Source organism: Tenrec ecaudatus, chromosome 7, assembly GCF_050624435.1.
Source record: "Tenrec ecaudatus isolate mTenEca1 chromosome 7, mTenEca1.hap1, whole genome shotgun sequence".
NCBI lineage: Eukaryota > Metazoa > Chordata > Mammalia > Afrosoricida > Tenrecidae > Tenrec > Tenrec ecaudatus.
In genome coordinates this window covers 40127852-40144769 of record NC_134536.1, presented here as the reverse complement: position 1 = coordinate 40144769, position 16918 = coordinate 40127852, and the positions used below count along the sequence as shown (strand labels likewise).

At 41.0% G+C, this 16918-nt stretch overlaps 1 pseudogene; it reads left to right on the top strand.

Moving 5' to 3' along the window:
• Window positions 1-4151: 4151 nt before the first annotated feature.
• LOC142452355 (NADH dehydrogenase [ubiquinone] 1 alpha subcomplex subunit 9, mitochondrial pseudogene) lies at window positions 4152-15501 on the top strand (annotated as a pseudogene).
• Window positions 15502-16918: the final 1417 nt, after the last annotated feature.

The window sequence follows — 16918 nt, the reverse complement described above, 5'->3', positions numbered from 1 at the left end:
AAGCCATGGTAAGCACGAGGAAGGGATTATAGATGAGGGATACAAGTACATGAGGGGTACACACGCAATAGGGGAGGTGCTAGAGGCATACATGTGACAGGAAGGTACATACCTAACCAGATGGGCAGGTTAAAATGACAGCCCAACCTTGGTTGTCTCTGAGCTAACTCGACCTTAGTTGTCTTTTAACTCTTCTCCAGGGGAATACATGATGATCCCTGTCGGAAGGGAGTGGGCTGTACTTCAACTTCATTTGCCTGACTTCTTTGATGGCCGATAACCTTTAGTCAGATAGCTTTCAAGCAGCTGACCTTCAAGCGCATATAGTAGTGGCCATGTCCTTGCAAAGCACCTTAAGATTGGCATTATTTTGATGGGACATCATGGGGAATGACTTTTACTTAAAAGAATGTGACTGGAACGCATCTCCAATTTATGAACGTGAAGGTCCCTCCATGGAGCCCAGGTCTCCCAGACTCCTTAGCATATGGATGTTGAGAATTTGTCAACATGCACTTTCTTCTCAGTCCTGTTTCCCACACAAGGCCAATATTTTAATAGTTAATAACACTTCCATATGCCTGCAAGGACAATTGGAGAATAATTTTTAAAAGCATATAATTATAGTAGAAACCAAAGACAGAATATTTCACAAGCCCTATATGCTAGAAAAATTGAAAAAGCAAAACAAAACATAGCTGAGGACCATTAAAGAATATCTAAATGTATAGAAAGATCAGTCATGTTTATGGACCAGAAAACTCAGTATAATTAAGATCACAGTTCTTCCCAAATTGATCTACAGTTTCAATGCAATACTGATGGGTTTTTATTTTTAAAGAAAATGTAAAAATATACAGGGAGATTCAAAGTATCTAAAAGAGCCAAAATAATGTGGAAGAAAATTAACATTGGAAGCCGTACAGCATCTGTTTTCAAGATGTATTATCAAGCTAAATCAAGACAAGGAGAAGTTTGTATAAGATGGGATCAGGTATCAGACATCAAAGACCCCAAACAAAACAAACAAAAAGCAAATCAGTGGGAATAAGGGGGAGGGCAGAGTGGAGAACCAAAGCCCATCAGTCATCAATTGGACACCCCCCCTGTCAGAAGGGCCACAAGGAAGTCAGTCAGGGTTCAGAGTAGCACTGATGAAACATGCAACCTTCCTCTAGTTCTTTAATGCCCCCAGTCCACACTACCATGACCCCAACTCTATCTTACTAATGGTACAGATAAGAGCTAGAAATACAGGGAATCCAGAACAGATAAGCCCCTCAGGGCGAATAAAGGGAGCAGAGATATAACTACGAGGGTAAGTGGGGGGACTGATGACAATGATAGACATGTGGCTCCCATCCCAGGGGGAGGGACAGCAGAAGGGTGGGTGAAATGAGACAGCAGTCAGTGTAAAACATGAAAAAATAATAATAATTTATAGATTGTTAGGGGGATGTGGAGGCGGGAGGGAAGGGGATGGAGGGTGAAAAAGGAGGAGCTGATGCCAGGGGCTAAGTAGAAAGAAAATGTTTTGAAAAGATGATGCCAACATATGTAAAGATGTGTTTGGCAAAATGGATATATGTATGGATTGTGATAAGAGCTGTAAGAGCCCCCCCAAAAATAAAATAAAAGTTTAAAAAGGAAATAAAGATTAATGGAACAGAAGAGAGCTTATAAAGAGATACATGGACATATAATCCTTTGCTTTTTCTATCAAATTTCCAAGGTAGTTCAAGTTTGTAAGAATAGTCTTTTCCATGTACATGCAAATATATATATGAGGATGGGGAAATAGATCTAAGTGTCTACATTTATAGGTTTAATATTAAGGTGGCGGAAGGACCTTGGGCCTCTACTCAAGCACTCCCTCAATGCATGAATACTTTTGTTTATTAAATTGGTACTCTATGATGCTCATTCTCCCGACACAACTGCTGAAGCCAAAGTGGGTGAACAAGTAAATGTGGTGAAGAAAGCTGATGGTGCCCGGCTATCAAAAGAGATAGTGACTGGGGTCTTAAAGGCTTGAACTAAACAAGCGGCCATCTAGCTCAGAAGCAACAAAGCCCACATGGAAGAACACACCAGCCTGTGTGAGCGAGTGATCCCAAAGGGATCAGTTATCAGGCATCAAAGAACAAAAAATCATCATATCATTGGCTGCACACCTCCATGATAGGATCGCTGAAGACAAATGGGTGCATAAGCAAATGTGGCGAAGAAAGCGGATGGTGCCCGGCTATCAAAAGAGATAGTGACTGGGGTCTTAAAGGCTTGAAGATAAACAAGCGGCCATCTAGCTCAGAAGCAAAAAAGCCCACATGGAAGAAGCACACCAGCCAGTGCGATCATGAGGTGCCCAAGGGACCAGGTATAAGGCATCATGCAAAAAAAAAAAAAAGAATATGTGTGTGTATATGTGTGTGTGTGTGTGTGTGTGTATACCATATTGAATGAAGGGGGAAGTGCAGAGTGGAGACCCAAGGCCCAAGTGTCGGCCACTGGAGATCCCCTCATAGAGGGGTTTAGGAGAGGAGATGGGTCAGTCAGGGTGCGAGGTAGTACTGATGAAGAGCACAGCTTTCCCCCAGATCCTGGATGCTTCCTCCCCCCAACTACCATGATCCGAATTCTACCTTGCAGGGCTGGATAGGGCAGAGGTTGTACACTGGTACATATGAGGGCTGGAGGCACAGGGAATCCAGGGTGGATGATACCTTCAGGACCAAGGGTGTGAGGGGCGATGCTGGGAGAGTGTAGGGTGAGTGGGTTGGAAAGGGGGAACTGATTACAGGGATCCACATGTGACCTCCTCCCTGGGAGAGGGACGGCAGTGAAGAGGGGGAAGGGAGACTCCGGATAGAGCAAGATATGACAAAATAACGATGTATAAATTACAAAGGGCACATGAGGGAGGGGGGAGCGGGGAGGGAGGGGAAAAAAAGAGGACCTGATGCAAAGGGCTTAAGTGGAGAGCAAATGCTTTGAGAATGATTGGGGCAGGGAATGTATGGATGTGCTTTATTCAATTGATGTATGTATATGTATGGATTGTGATAAGAGTTGTATGAGTCCCTAATAAAATGTAAAAAAAGAAAGAAAAGAAAATGATTAGGGCAAAGAATGTACAGATATGCTTTATACAATTGATGTATGTATATGTATGGACTGTGATAAGAGTTGTATGAGCCCCTAATAAAACGTTTAAAAAAAAGAATAGTCTTTTCAAAAATAGTTTTAGAATTATTGAATAGACAGGTAGAAAACAATGAACCTTATGATCTACTGTTTACCATTCACAGACATGACCTTGAAATAGACCATAAACCTAAATAAAAACCATGAAAAGCACAAAACTAGAAGAAAACATAGTTGGAAGTCTTAAGACGCTAAGCTAAAGCCACTGCCATAGAGTCAATCGAATAAAATAGAATTTATTTGCTCTATAGGGCTTCTTAGACTGTAAATTGGGCATTCTTGCCATTCTCCCAGGAAAAAATAAGCTACCAAGCTTCAAAAAGACATCGAGAAACCATACAAGTATATTGTTAAATTAAAGAAGTCAATCAGGAAAAACTATCTATTGTACTACATACTGTATAATTCCATTTTTGATACTATGGAATTGGCAAAAGAATATACAATATAGCAATCATTGCTTGCCAGGGGCGTTGTGAAAGGAAGGGCAGAATGTACGGGATAAACAGGAAATTTTAAGGGCAAGGAAATTATTCTGTATGATAGTGTGCATCACATTATGTTGTCTAAATTCATAAAAGTGCTTTTTAATTCACCTCAATAACAGTGCCCACACACACACACGAATGACATGCAGCAAGTCTACTCATGCATTTATAATCGCCAGACACCAATTTATTATAATCCAAAAGTGAGGGTAAAGATTGAGCTCTGGTAGGAGAGGAATGCTCACACAGTGAGTAGGTTTGTATAAGATGGACAAAGGCAGAGCTAATTAGGAATGAGACTAGGGAATGAGGCTCAAATACACCTTCTTCCATTTCCCCACTTGATGAAAGTATGGACTTTCTGGGGGTATAGAGTATGTACTAGGGTTTTTTCTTTGTTGTTGTCTTTTTAGTGTGAATTTTTAATGAGTTAACATTTGTAAAAACAATAAAAAGTATATGGCCCATACCAATGTTGAGAATGGATTATCTAATGAGAGGTAAGAACACGCTTAGGACATCAACACAACAGGCCCACCAGTTTGTCCAGAGCAAAAACCCATACATGTCAAGCACACAGGACACAGGAAAAGCAAATGACAGAGTGGAAGGGAACTGACAGGGCACTAAATGAAATTGATACCATTTTACAAATCTCATGTAAAACAATTATATTTTGTTTTTCATTTCAAACCAATTGGGTAAAACCTCACTGTGTTAGTGTTCATGTGAACAGGGGTAGACCAGGATTCTCCAAGGATGTCATAGAGTACAGCGTGGTCAACTCCATGATGGGATCTACCGTGAAGCAGCGGAGCAGCTGTGCGAAGAGTAGGATGGAGTATCAGCTTAATGTGGTCACAGTCTTGGTACAATAGAAGGAACATTTCGGTTGGGTGTGGCCTACTCAGCATAGATTGATACTGTGGGGAAGCTAGCTCCCTTCTGCTGCTCAGTCTAGGTCCTGCATCCAGTTTGTTGACCTCCTGTCATACTGCTTGCTGATCCCAGAATCAACAGCAGACTGCTGATCTTGACTTCATTCAGCTCTGCATCTACTAGCCTGTGGTCTTCCTTCTTTGTCTTCCTGCTTCTTGGTCCATTGGTCCCTGCAGCTACACGCATCTGGAGATATCTCCAGCTTGCTATTTAACCCACAGACTTGGACTGGACTGAACCTACACACTTTACAACTGTGTGAGCAATTACTTGATATCAATCTCTTTCTATATACATACACATGTAAGCATAACTGGCTTTATGACCCTAGAGAACCCAGCTTAACAAAATCACATTCCGCTCTCTCTTGTCAGCCACACACCAGAGGCACCAGGATCACATGATCCATAATGTATCGGGAATTGCAAAAAAGCAAACCAAAACACATCTCAGTTTGAACATACCCTTGCATTTGCAGCATACTCTTTGAAATCATTCATAGCAATACTTTTTCATTCAATCTGTCATATAACTCATGTGGAAAGAGCCTTGATGATGTAGTGGTTAAGTGTTGGGCTGCTAACCACAAGGTCAGGAGTTTGAAACCACCATCGGTTCCATGGAAGGAAGAAGAGGCTTTCTACTCCTGTCAAGAGTTACAGTCTCAGAAGCCCACAGGGGCAGCTCTACCCTGTCCTATAGGGATACTATGAATCAGAATGGACTCAATGTCAGAAAGTTTGGTTTTTGAGTTTATAACTCATACTCCTTTTGAGTGTATGGATAAACAGAGGAAGGGTCCTAAGTGTGGGAAATGGCTATGGAAGTGAACATATAAGTCTTCCGTTTGTTTCCCTACTGCCTCTAGGCCACAGTAGGTCCTGCTTCCCTGCTCCATTGTTCTTTACCTCGTCCATCGTCAACTATTCTTCCCACATCACTCTATGTCTATGCTGCATATGGGAATTTGTTCTAATGGCCTCATGGAACTCACAGATGATACTCATAATTCAGGGAGGTCATTATGAAAGTCAATAGGTTAGCACACATCAGGATCAGCAAACAAGAAGGAGACAGTCATTGGTCTCCTCGGCTAGCAACCAAGTCTCCCCTTCTCAACTCTTCTCAGTCTCTCAGCCACAAGGTCCCTTGGTCTTTCCCTGCACAGGCTAGGAAGCGAGCCTTTCACTCAGTCACAGTCCCACAAATCCATAGTCTCAGGCCAGATGAGAAGGTACCTTCAGGCTTGCGGCTGCTCCTCATTGTCAGGTGTCCAGTCTTGCAGGCCGCTGAAATTCAGACAGAGATTTTGAACCTGCTCTTCCACAGCCCTTGGGGTTTTTCTCTCTGCTTCTGCTTCAGAGATAACTCATCCCTAAGAGCCAGAAGGATGCTTATGACAAATGACCAGTCTCCTGTGCTAGTGTTACACATGCCCTGCTTTCATTGCTCCCTTCCATCATTTGTTGGGTGCTACAGGGACTTGGGAAGAAGAGCCATAGTAAGAAGTGGCCTTCCTCCCAAGGAGTAAAGAGAGAGGAGGAATATCCGATCTCCTCAGGCTCTCCTGTTCCCGTGAGGCAGAAGCCAGGCTGCCTCCACTCTCCATCTTTCTCTACCTACTCTGCCACCCTCATTTTCTCCCTCAACACGCGACCTCCATGCTGGCCATGATCATTCATTGCAGTGGTCACACAGAACTCACAGACAAGACTTGTGACTCAGGTAGGCTTAGTAAGGAAGTTCACAGGTTGCCATAAGTCAGAATCACTAAAGAGTAAAATACAGCCGCTGGTCCATAGCAACACCTCTCTGCGGTCAATAGCCACCTCTCTCTGCAGACTTCAGCCTCTTCACATGCGATACCTTCACTTCTGCCTGCTTCATAGTCTGTTGTCTCTACTCACGGTCTGCAGCCACAGCACAGTGCCTCCTCTGTCACCTGGTCTCCTTGACACGGCTTCTCCTCTTGGCTTGGTTCCTTTGCTCTGTCTTATGGTCTCCTTTGCACAACCTCTATAGATTCTGGCCTCAACTTCTGCCGATTCAGACAGAAATCTCAAATATGCTTCATCGGTGAATCTTCTTCTGATGGTTCTGGGATTTCTCTACGTTTCTGAGGTGCCCCTTATACCCAAAGAATTGACTTTAATGGAGGTGTGGTTTTTATCTTTGAGCAAACCATATTCCCAAGGAAGCAGAGTGATGGCTTGGTTCACATGTTCTACAAAACTGGAAATTCAACACGTTCAACCTTAATCTTACAACAGAACTGCTTCCAAAATGGGATTATAACCACAGGTCTATAGGCTAGAATTTACAATACATTACCTAAGGGTTCTGATCGAAAGAACCATAGTAATTGACTGCATTTTGGCACAGCACAGGCCATCGATGTTCAGGACCCTCAACATGGGCCTGCCAAATGTTATATAATTCACTCCCTCACTGCCATTGAGTAGATTTTGACTCATGGCACCTTGCAAGAAAATGTAGAGCTGCCCCTCTGGGTGTCCAAGACTATAAATCCCACCGAGCAGAGAGCCTCATTTTTCTCCCAAGGAGCAGCTGGTAGCTTCTAACAGCTCTCCTTGCAGCCCAACATGTAACCCACTCTGCCACCAAGGCTCCTGGCAAGTGTTTCACCAGATGGTCCTTATGGCTAGACACCAGCTAAAATTATTATTACACTGGGTTGGAATGATGAAGAAAGTCCTGGTTAAGGACTTCTGTTTTCTCCATAAAATGAGATAAATATATAAAAGTCGTCAACCATTTAAAAACTGCAAGATATGTAATTAAATGAGAAAATGGTTTCTTTTTCTATCAAAGTGCCTACTCTTGGTGATATCGGAAGGAATCAGGTCTATTCCTCCACTGTTAGGAAAGCATAAATGTGACACTCTCTCCGGGAGGCAATTTGATAATGTGTATCCAATGCCAATAACACTGATGTCCTCAGAGGAGGGGCGGGGGCTCTAAAGGAGAGGTAGGAAGCCCTGCTGCTTAGAAAGCTAGTTACTTTTGACTATTCCCAGTGCTCTGGGTGGGGAAACTCAAGTCTTCCCCGTGGTTTCTGCTAATCCTCCTGTATATATTCTGCTGTGTAATCAGCCTCAAGCTCCCGTATTGTATCTTGACATTGTTTCACTATGTTATCATTCAACTTTTTAGGAAAAGAAAAAAAAAAAGGTGGTTACCGAGCCTTTAAAAAAAATCCCTCCTGGGGTAGGATCGCATTCTTGGAGAACACCGTCTCACATCGACTTGACTTCTCCCTTCCTCTTTATTGAAGTTAAGCTGCCGACGATGCTTTGCTGCCTTGCGGGGACCCCCGTGAGCGCAGAACGGAGCTGCTCCATTTCAGCGCTGTGGCCTTTCAGAAGCAGCCGGCCGCTCTGGGTTCAAATGTCTCTCCTGTGTGTAGAACAATGCAGTTTTCCCACATTTCTAATTTCAAGCTTGCACACTAAACCTCTGGTGGTTCTCAGGAGAGTATTGTAAGACCTTTTTAGCAGGGTTATCAGTGGCATGTTTCACAAAATTTCACTCAGCAACAATTTTACTTCCAAAACTATAATTTTAAAAATACAAATCAAATACTCATCTCAATATTAGAATTTCACAAATATTGCAACCCATTTAGATATTCAACAAGGAGGGCTAGTAATTTATAAATGAGTCAGACTATGCATATCCACTTTTTAAAATGTGCCTTAAAAATGACTGCATTGTGGTGTTTGGGGATTTTTTAAAATTCCTTAAGTACAAACTATAAATAGCCCTCAAAATATAGAACCTAGTCTTTCTTCTCATCAACCTCTTAACAGGAACAAAATGTAAATGAGACAGAAAATTACAAAATGGACAGTGAAAGGCCTTATTTTCTTTTCTTCTGCTCTCTCCCCAACACCTTCTCCAAATGGACAATTTCCTATTAGTCTTCCTAATTTTAAAAAGCTTAAATGTGCACAAATTCAATCATACCTTTATTTTAATTATTTAATTTTATATAAATATGCAAGACATACACTATATATCCAAAATACAGAATATGAATTTTAATCCTTTAAAATATTTATAATGCTTTTTGGGATTCTTTCAATGGTAGCAATATGTATATAATCTTTTAAAATCATTTTATTGGGGGCTCGTACAATTCTTATCATAATCCATATATACATCCATTGTGTCAAGAACATATGTAATTTGTTGCCATCATCGTTCTCAAAACATTTGCCTTCTGCTTGAGCCCTTAATATCTGCTGCTCATTTTCCCCCTCCCTCCCCACCCCCCACCTCACAAACCCTTCATCATTCATAAATTATTATTATTTTTGTCATATATTACACTGTCCAACATCTCCCACTGCCTTCTGCTCTGCTGTCCCTCCCCCAGGGAGGAGACTATACATAGATTCTTGTAATCTGTTCCTCCTTTCTACCCCACATTCTCTCCACCCTCCAGGCATCACCACTCTCACCACTGGTCCTGGAGGAGTCCTCTGTCCTGGATTCCCTGTGTTTCAAGTTGCTATCTGTGACTATGTATACCCACTGGTCTAGCCAGATTTGTAAAGAAGAATTTGGATCATGATAGTGGGTTGGGGAGGGGGAGTATTTAAGAACTAAAGGAAAGTTATATGTTTCATCATTGCTACCCTGTACCCTGCCTGGTTCATCTCCTCCTCACAACCCTTCAGTAAGGGGTGTCTGGTTGGCGACCATTGGACTTTGAGTCTCCACTCTGCACTCACCCACATTTTCAATGATATGATTTTTTTGTTCTTTGATGCTTAATACCTGATCCCTTCGACAGCTTGTGATCACACAGGCTGGTGTGTTTCTTCCATGTGGGCATTGTTGCTTCTGAGCTAGAAGGCCACTTGTTTATCTTCGAGCCTTTAAGACCCCAGACAATATATCTTTTGATAGCTGGGCACCATCAGCTTTCTTCACCACATTTGCCCATGCACACGTTTGTCTTTATTGATCATATCAGGGAGGTGGGCACCTATTGATATGATTTTTAGTTCTTTGATGTCTGATAACTGGTCCCTTCTGCACCTTGTGGTCAAACATGCTGGTTTGCTTCTTCCATGTGGCTTTGATGCTTCTCAACTAGATGGCCACTTGTTTATCTTCAAGCCTTTAAGGCCCCAAACATATAATCATTTTAACATGGAAGACACTATTACATAAAAATAATTTCAAAACAAACAAAAAACTCACTGCTATTAAATCAATTTGGACTCATAATGACCCTAAAGGACAGGGTAGAACTACTTCTGTGGGTTTCTGACACTGTAACTCTGTAGAAAATAGAAAAATCTCATCTTTATTCAATGAGTGGCTGGTGGTTTTGAACTGGTGACCTTCTGATTAGTAGACCAACAGACAAACCACTACACCTTACCAAAATGTCTTTAACCAGCACATATATATTTTTAAATTATGGTTGCCATGCTTTTCTCCAAAAAATAATTCCAATGTAAATGCCAACCAATATGGTTTCCTCCATACTTCACTGACTGCGTCCATATTGCATGTCATGAGAATGTCCATTATATGAGGAGAAAACAAAAGTATCAATACTGGGGTTCCAGTCTATGCACTCATGAGCTTATTTCAAACAAAACATGTTTAAACGTGTCTGTGATCAGTAGATGTGTCTTAGTGACACACATGTCTTAATCTAGTTAGGGTGCCTTTCAAAAACTTTCCAACCGAAACAGTGGTTCTGATGGGTCCATTGGGCCAACTAAGGTAAAGGCAGCTAGATCAGCTCAGAAGGTTATGACAATGTTTTTTTGTTTGGTTGGTTGGTCAGTTTGTTTTAAGAATTGTAAAGACACAGATGGTCACAGGGACTTACTAAGAAGAAACTGTAAGAAAATTGAAAATTCCATTGGTGAGGAAAAATCTGTAGAAGTAGTACTGAGGATTTTTTTCCCACAACAATGCACCTGCTCATTCTTCAAGAAGGGCTTTCTATGAGAGTGTAGTTGGAAACTTTAGCCCGTGGATTCCACAGCACTGCTCCTGGCCCTTTCAGCTTCTTCTGGTTTCCTCAGACTCAAAGAGCAGTGAAAAGGAACATGATTTGAGTCCCTCTAGCTTGCCCCAAACGCCATTTCGATGTGGTATAAATGAAACAGCTCCAAATTATTTGAGGAGGGGTCACATAGCCTTCAGAAGTGTGTAGATCATGATAAGGGCTATGGCAAGAATAATATAAGTTCACCTTTCAATATTTTTGTTTAATACAGGTTTTTCTATGACTTTGTCGAATAATTTTTAGTTACCCTCAGAAATAAAAACAAAACACGTAGCCCAATACAAAAATGTAAAAAAGTCATTCAGAATTCAAGTGTCCTTTAATGGATACCTACTATATGAATCAAAGGCAAAGCATATTGAAAGTATCATGGATTTGGCAGAAGAATGAACAAATCCTCTTGGCGTAAGTACAGTCTGGATGATCCTTAAGAGAGAGAATGGCAAGACGGCATCATGTGTACTTTGGATATGTCAGAAGGGCCCATTCCCGAGAGAAGGACACATGTTTGACAAATCAGTTGGTCTGCAAAGAGGAAGATCTTCCACTTGCTTTAGCCCTTCTTATGTAAGAACAAGTTTCAGAGTTTCTTCTGACATAAGCTTTGGTCGCTTCTTTCCTTCTTGTCTTCTTAATAACTTTTTGGTGTGTGATATTCTTGATGTCATCCCAAACTCTCTTATTCTTTGGAAATTGGGGTTCATTGTGGTAAATTTGTTCTTGAAAGGGTAAATCCAGTTGTAATACAGTTAAAGTCACATGTTGACTCTTGTGGACTCATTTTTGTTTTCTTTGGCTTTAACCTGAATTTCCATAGGAACAATGGGTGGCCCGCTCCAAAGTCTGCTGCTCTTGGTCTTGTTTTAACTGATAATACTGAGCTTCTCCATCCCTTCTCACAAAGTAGCCATTTTGATCCCTATGTATTCCTTCCAGTGAGGTTTACATGTTAGTCACCATTTTTGTTGTTGAAAAATAATGTATTGGCTTTGAAGCAGTTGCTGTTGCAGAACACCATTACATGAGGTCCACCTTCATTTTTATCACCAAGGCCATGTTTTTCCTACTACCGATCCTTCCTCTCGGTTTACAACATTTGCATTCCAATCAACAGTAACTATCAAAGCATAATCTATCAGCTTCAGACTAAAGAAGTTGAAGAAGAATTCTTCAATTTCATCATCACTGGTTTTAGTGGTGGGTTTGTAAATGTGAATAATAATTTTCTTTGTGGCAATAAATATTATTCTTTTTATATAGCATTGTACTTTGATATAAATCTTGAAATGTCCTTTTTTGATGGTGAAAGTGACTCCAACATTCTTCAGTTTATCATTCCCAGCATAGTAAACCATATGCTTTTCTGATTCAAAATGGACAATAAAAAAGGACACTAGCCAGTCCATTTCAGCCCACTGATGCCTAGGATATTGATCTTCATGCATTTAATTTCATTTTTATGGCTGACAATTTTCCTGGATTTATACTTTGTAGATTTTATGATCTAATTATTGATGGATGCCTGCAGGTGTTTCTTTTCATTATGAGCCATGCCCCACTAGCAAGTAACGGTTCTGAAAGCTTTGCTTCATCCACAGTATTAAGGTCGACCCTTCTCTGAAGAGGAACTTCTTCCTCAATCTCATTTTGAGTTAATTTGAACTTGAGGGACTCAACTGCTAGTACTTTATCAGATAATGTACTTTTGCTAGTCATAGGATTTCAATGCTTAATCCCTCAAAAGTGGGCTGCCTACTTCTTTCCTAGGCTTCTCTTACTCCAGAAGATCCCCTGAAACCTGTCCATCATAGATGTAAACATTTAGATTTCGTATAAATTGCCTAAACCAGGATTCCTTGCACTTTGACAGCTAAGACTAAGTAATCTCCCATGATGAGAACTCTCCAAGGGTGTGGCTGCTTCCAATATAAATAGATGCTGTGGAAAAGCTTACTTGCTTGTTGCTGACTCTGGATCCTGCAAATAGCTTGTTGCCCTAGGGTACTTCAGAAGTACCCGATAGCCTGCAGTTTTGCCTACAGATCCTGGGATTCATCATCATCTTGTATCTTGCCTGCCAGCCTAGTATTCATCCACCTCTGAGCCACAAGCCAGTTACAGTCCTTGGGTTCATCAACCTCTGTATCTACATATTCAGAAGATTCCTCCCCACTAATATCTGATCCATGGACTTGGATCTAGTCACTTCTATAACTTTGAGAGTCATTTCCTTGACATAAACCTCTCTCTTTATGTAATATATGTTTCATTGGTTTTACTTCTCTAGAGAACCCAGCCTAAATCACTTGGTGTCAAGAGTGGTTTTACATAAAAATATCCTAAGGATGTGTTTTCTGCTTTTAGCTTGAAATAGCAATATTAATTCACAAAATATAACCATCAATAGATTACCGGTAAGTATTGTTGGAAAGCATATCAGCGGTTCTCAAACTTCCTAAGGCCACAACCCTTTGATACAGTTCCTCATGTTGCGGTGACACCCCCAACCATAAAAGTATTGTTGTTGCTACCTCATAACTGTAATTTTGATATAGTTATAAATCAGGTGACCCCTGTGAAAGGGTTGTTGGACCCCCAAAGGAGTCGTGACCCACAGGTTGAGAACCGATGCTCTAGGTGATTGTGCATTTGACCCTTCTCTGTAATTTTGTCAGGATGAGATGATAGAGAAAATAGTCGGTGGGTCCTACTTACAATAGCTATAGCATTAAAGGAAAGAGATGTGCTCAGATTTCGGAGTCAAGGTGAAACCACTGCTTAAAAGACCTTAGTCCCTGAAAGAGAGCCTTATTTCTCATAGTAACAGGTTAATATTGTTGAAAACCAAACAAACTGTCTTACAAGGATGGCTGGATTACAATGCTAAATGATTGTTCCCTGAAAACACTCCTACCACACATTATGGCTTTTAGACCTATAACTAGACTTAACTTTTAGAGAATCCCACAAAGTGAAACAAAAATCATGACCAGGAAGAGAAGTGCCACACTCCAAAAGATGCTTGTGTGTTTTTTTTTCTAATTGTATAAACAGAAACCTGTAAAATAAGTGTGAAAATGACTATTAAAGATGTAGGATCATGTTGCTCAGAACATAAAGTTGGATCAGTTTGAGTTTGCTAATATGGGTCCAGTAAGTAGATTCTTCATGCTTAAAACACCTAACTACAATGGGGCTGATTGGGCCCTGTGGTGGGAGGGGCTAAGTGGAAGCACTTAATTGACAGGTATAGTGGGTGTGTTTGCATGAATAGTCTAAGACAAGTCATATCGCCTTATCTCATTGACCACTTAAGCAGAGTGTCTCCAGGAATGAAATAAAGGGGACCCCTACTAAATATTTACGTTTTCTGTACAAGTGAAGACATTCTAGGTCAAGAGAACAGCAGTCGCAGTCCAAAGGCCAGACTAGAGAGTTACAATCCCTTAAACTTTCCAAGGATTACTAGACCCTGGCTCTAAATTGACACAAATTCCAGGAGACTCGATGCATTTTGAAGGCCTACCAATCAGAGTGGGGAAATATGGAAGTCAAGTTATTAATGGAATCTTAGCTCATGTTCATTTCAGAGTGGGTGTAATTGGCTCCCAAACTCTCTTTGTAATTTAAATAGACATACCAACAGATGTCAGAAATCCCATACTGGATCCCTGACAAGATTGTGGGAGAAGTTGGCAGCTGCCATATATCCCTGGGTTGTCCAGCACCTCCCAAGATCATGTTCTGGCAATACAGCAGTAGCCACATACATGTTTCATGGCCCACGCCAGAGCCAGCTCCATCATGCACTCATGCCTCATGGGAAAAGTGGGCCTTCTTCAGTCAGTTGGGTCGTGGCCATTGTATTTGAAGCAACAGCATTCCTAGGCCGATACATTTCTTATCAACCACCTTGGACATATGGAGTCACACCCTATCGGTGTGCTCTACATGACTTCATGCACCTTCACCCCATGGGTTATCTGGGCTAGCTTATCTTCCTGGAATGGAATGGGAGAGACAAAGATTCAATCCAAAGAGCCATGGGAGCACAGCAGTGTGGTCATCATCTTGTTGGGCAAGAATGGGAAACTAAAAACTTTGATTTTGAAGATGTCTTTGTGAAGATTCCCCAAGAACTTGCTCGTGTCTAAGGAAATCAGAGTTGAGACGTTGATTCACGATTCTCATCTGCATGCTCCTATTAAAAGCTCTTGTAGATAACTGAGGATTAAGTCTGTTGGTGAGAAAAAAGCTAGAGATGCATTTCCAGAAGCCTCTGTCATAAAGCCATCAGATATCATGGGAAGAGAAGACGGATTCCTCAGCTATTTGCAAGTATTCGCTGGCTTGGTGGAGTGTCTGTTTTCTCTTTGGGCCTGAATACAGAGAAACAACCAATATCCTCTTACGTTATAGAGGTATCCAAATGAATTATTAACACAATTAAGGATCCAGATGCCAAAGGGAAAACCTTTGCCTTCACTGGGCCAAACTGGTACATCCTCTTGGACCTGATGCACTACATCTTTGCTGTGGCTGGCAGACCCTTCCTCCCATACCCCTTGCCACACTTTGCCTATCGATTGATGGCAAGGTTCTTTTAGATGAATCTGTTTAAGTCCTGGACCACAAGAGCAGGCTCACATCACAGACATGAAACTCCCTCACCTGGCTAGCTTAGAAGACCTTGGTATTCAGGCCACAACCCTGGAACTCAAAACCACAGAGGTGTTACGTTCTCCTCTCATGTACTGCTAGCTATCTTCTGAGATTGAGGATGTGAAGTCAGCCAAGACCATCAACATGTAGAGCCTAGAGCAGCCTTTAATGTTTGAGGTCACTTAAGTTCACCTGGCTATCAACTATCTACATTTAAAAAAATCATTTTATGGGGGGGTTGTACAACTCATCACATTCCATACATACATCCATTGTGTCAAGCACATTTGTACATGTGTTGCCATCATCATTCTCAAAACATTTGCTTTCTACTTGAGCCCTTGGTATCAGTTCCTCATTTTTTCCCTTCCCTCCCTGCTATCCCCTCCCTCATGAACCCTTGGTAATTTATAAATTATTATTTTTTCATATCTTACACAGTCTGACGTCTCCCTTCACCCATTTTTTGTTGTCCATCTCCTAGGGAGGAAGTTGTATGTAGATCCTTGTAATCTGTTTCCCCTGTCTACCCCACTCTCTCTCCACTCTCCTGGTATCACCACTCTCAGCACTAGACCTGAAGGGATCATCTGTCCTGGATTGCCTGTGTCAACTGTCTACATTCTTCAGAGAATCCTGTATATAGTGAATAAGACCTACTAAAATGTGTTAAATTAAAAAAAATTTAATGATAGGTAAAGCCAACATCAAACCATTATAACTGTATCTATCTAGAAAAATTATAAGCCAAAAGCAATACACCATTCCTAGAAGAATTACAAAGATTAGTGCCACCTTTGAAAGATGTAAAGATGATGGTTCCCAACATACTCCCACATACCTATTTGACCTGTGCAAATATCTATGTATGTATATATGTGTGTACATATATGTATACATATATACATGCACACAGATTATATAGAAAGAGATTTTCTTTCTTTTCTTTTTTTTTAAGGAAAAAGCTCCGCTGAGTAGAGCTTTTCATAGTACACATTTCCTCCACTAGATGAGCATCAAACAACTCAATGTTGTGAAGGTGAGCACAGTTTACAAGGACAGCACAATGGGGAAAACCTCAAGTGTATGAGTGGTTTTCTCATTTTAAAAAGGTGAAATGTTGATTGAGGACAAACCTTGTTCTAGATGTCCATCAATTTCCTGAATGGATAAAAATGTGGACTCAGTGCATTTGGTGTTCATTCCACCAGATCAGACTGTTAATCAAGCTTTCTATTTAAAGGTTCTGAAAAAATTGCACAACAGTGTGGGACAAAAAAAGGCTTGATTTGTGGCCGACAGATGACTGGGTTTGCTATTGCAGCAATGTACCTGCTCGCACAGCCATCTCAGTGCACCATTTTTTGGCTAAATACAGCATGCCTCTGTTGCTCCACATACCTTACTCACTCTGTGTGACTTCTTTCTGTTTCCATGACTCTTTTTTCCTGTGAATGAAGAGGGATATGAAAGGACAGTGATTTGATGACATAGAAGAGGTAAAGGAAAAACAAGTGGAGAAGTGGGTGAAGAGAGATATAGGATGGTATAAAATACGACAAAATAA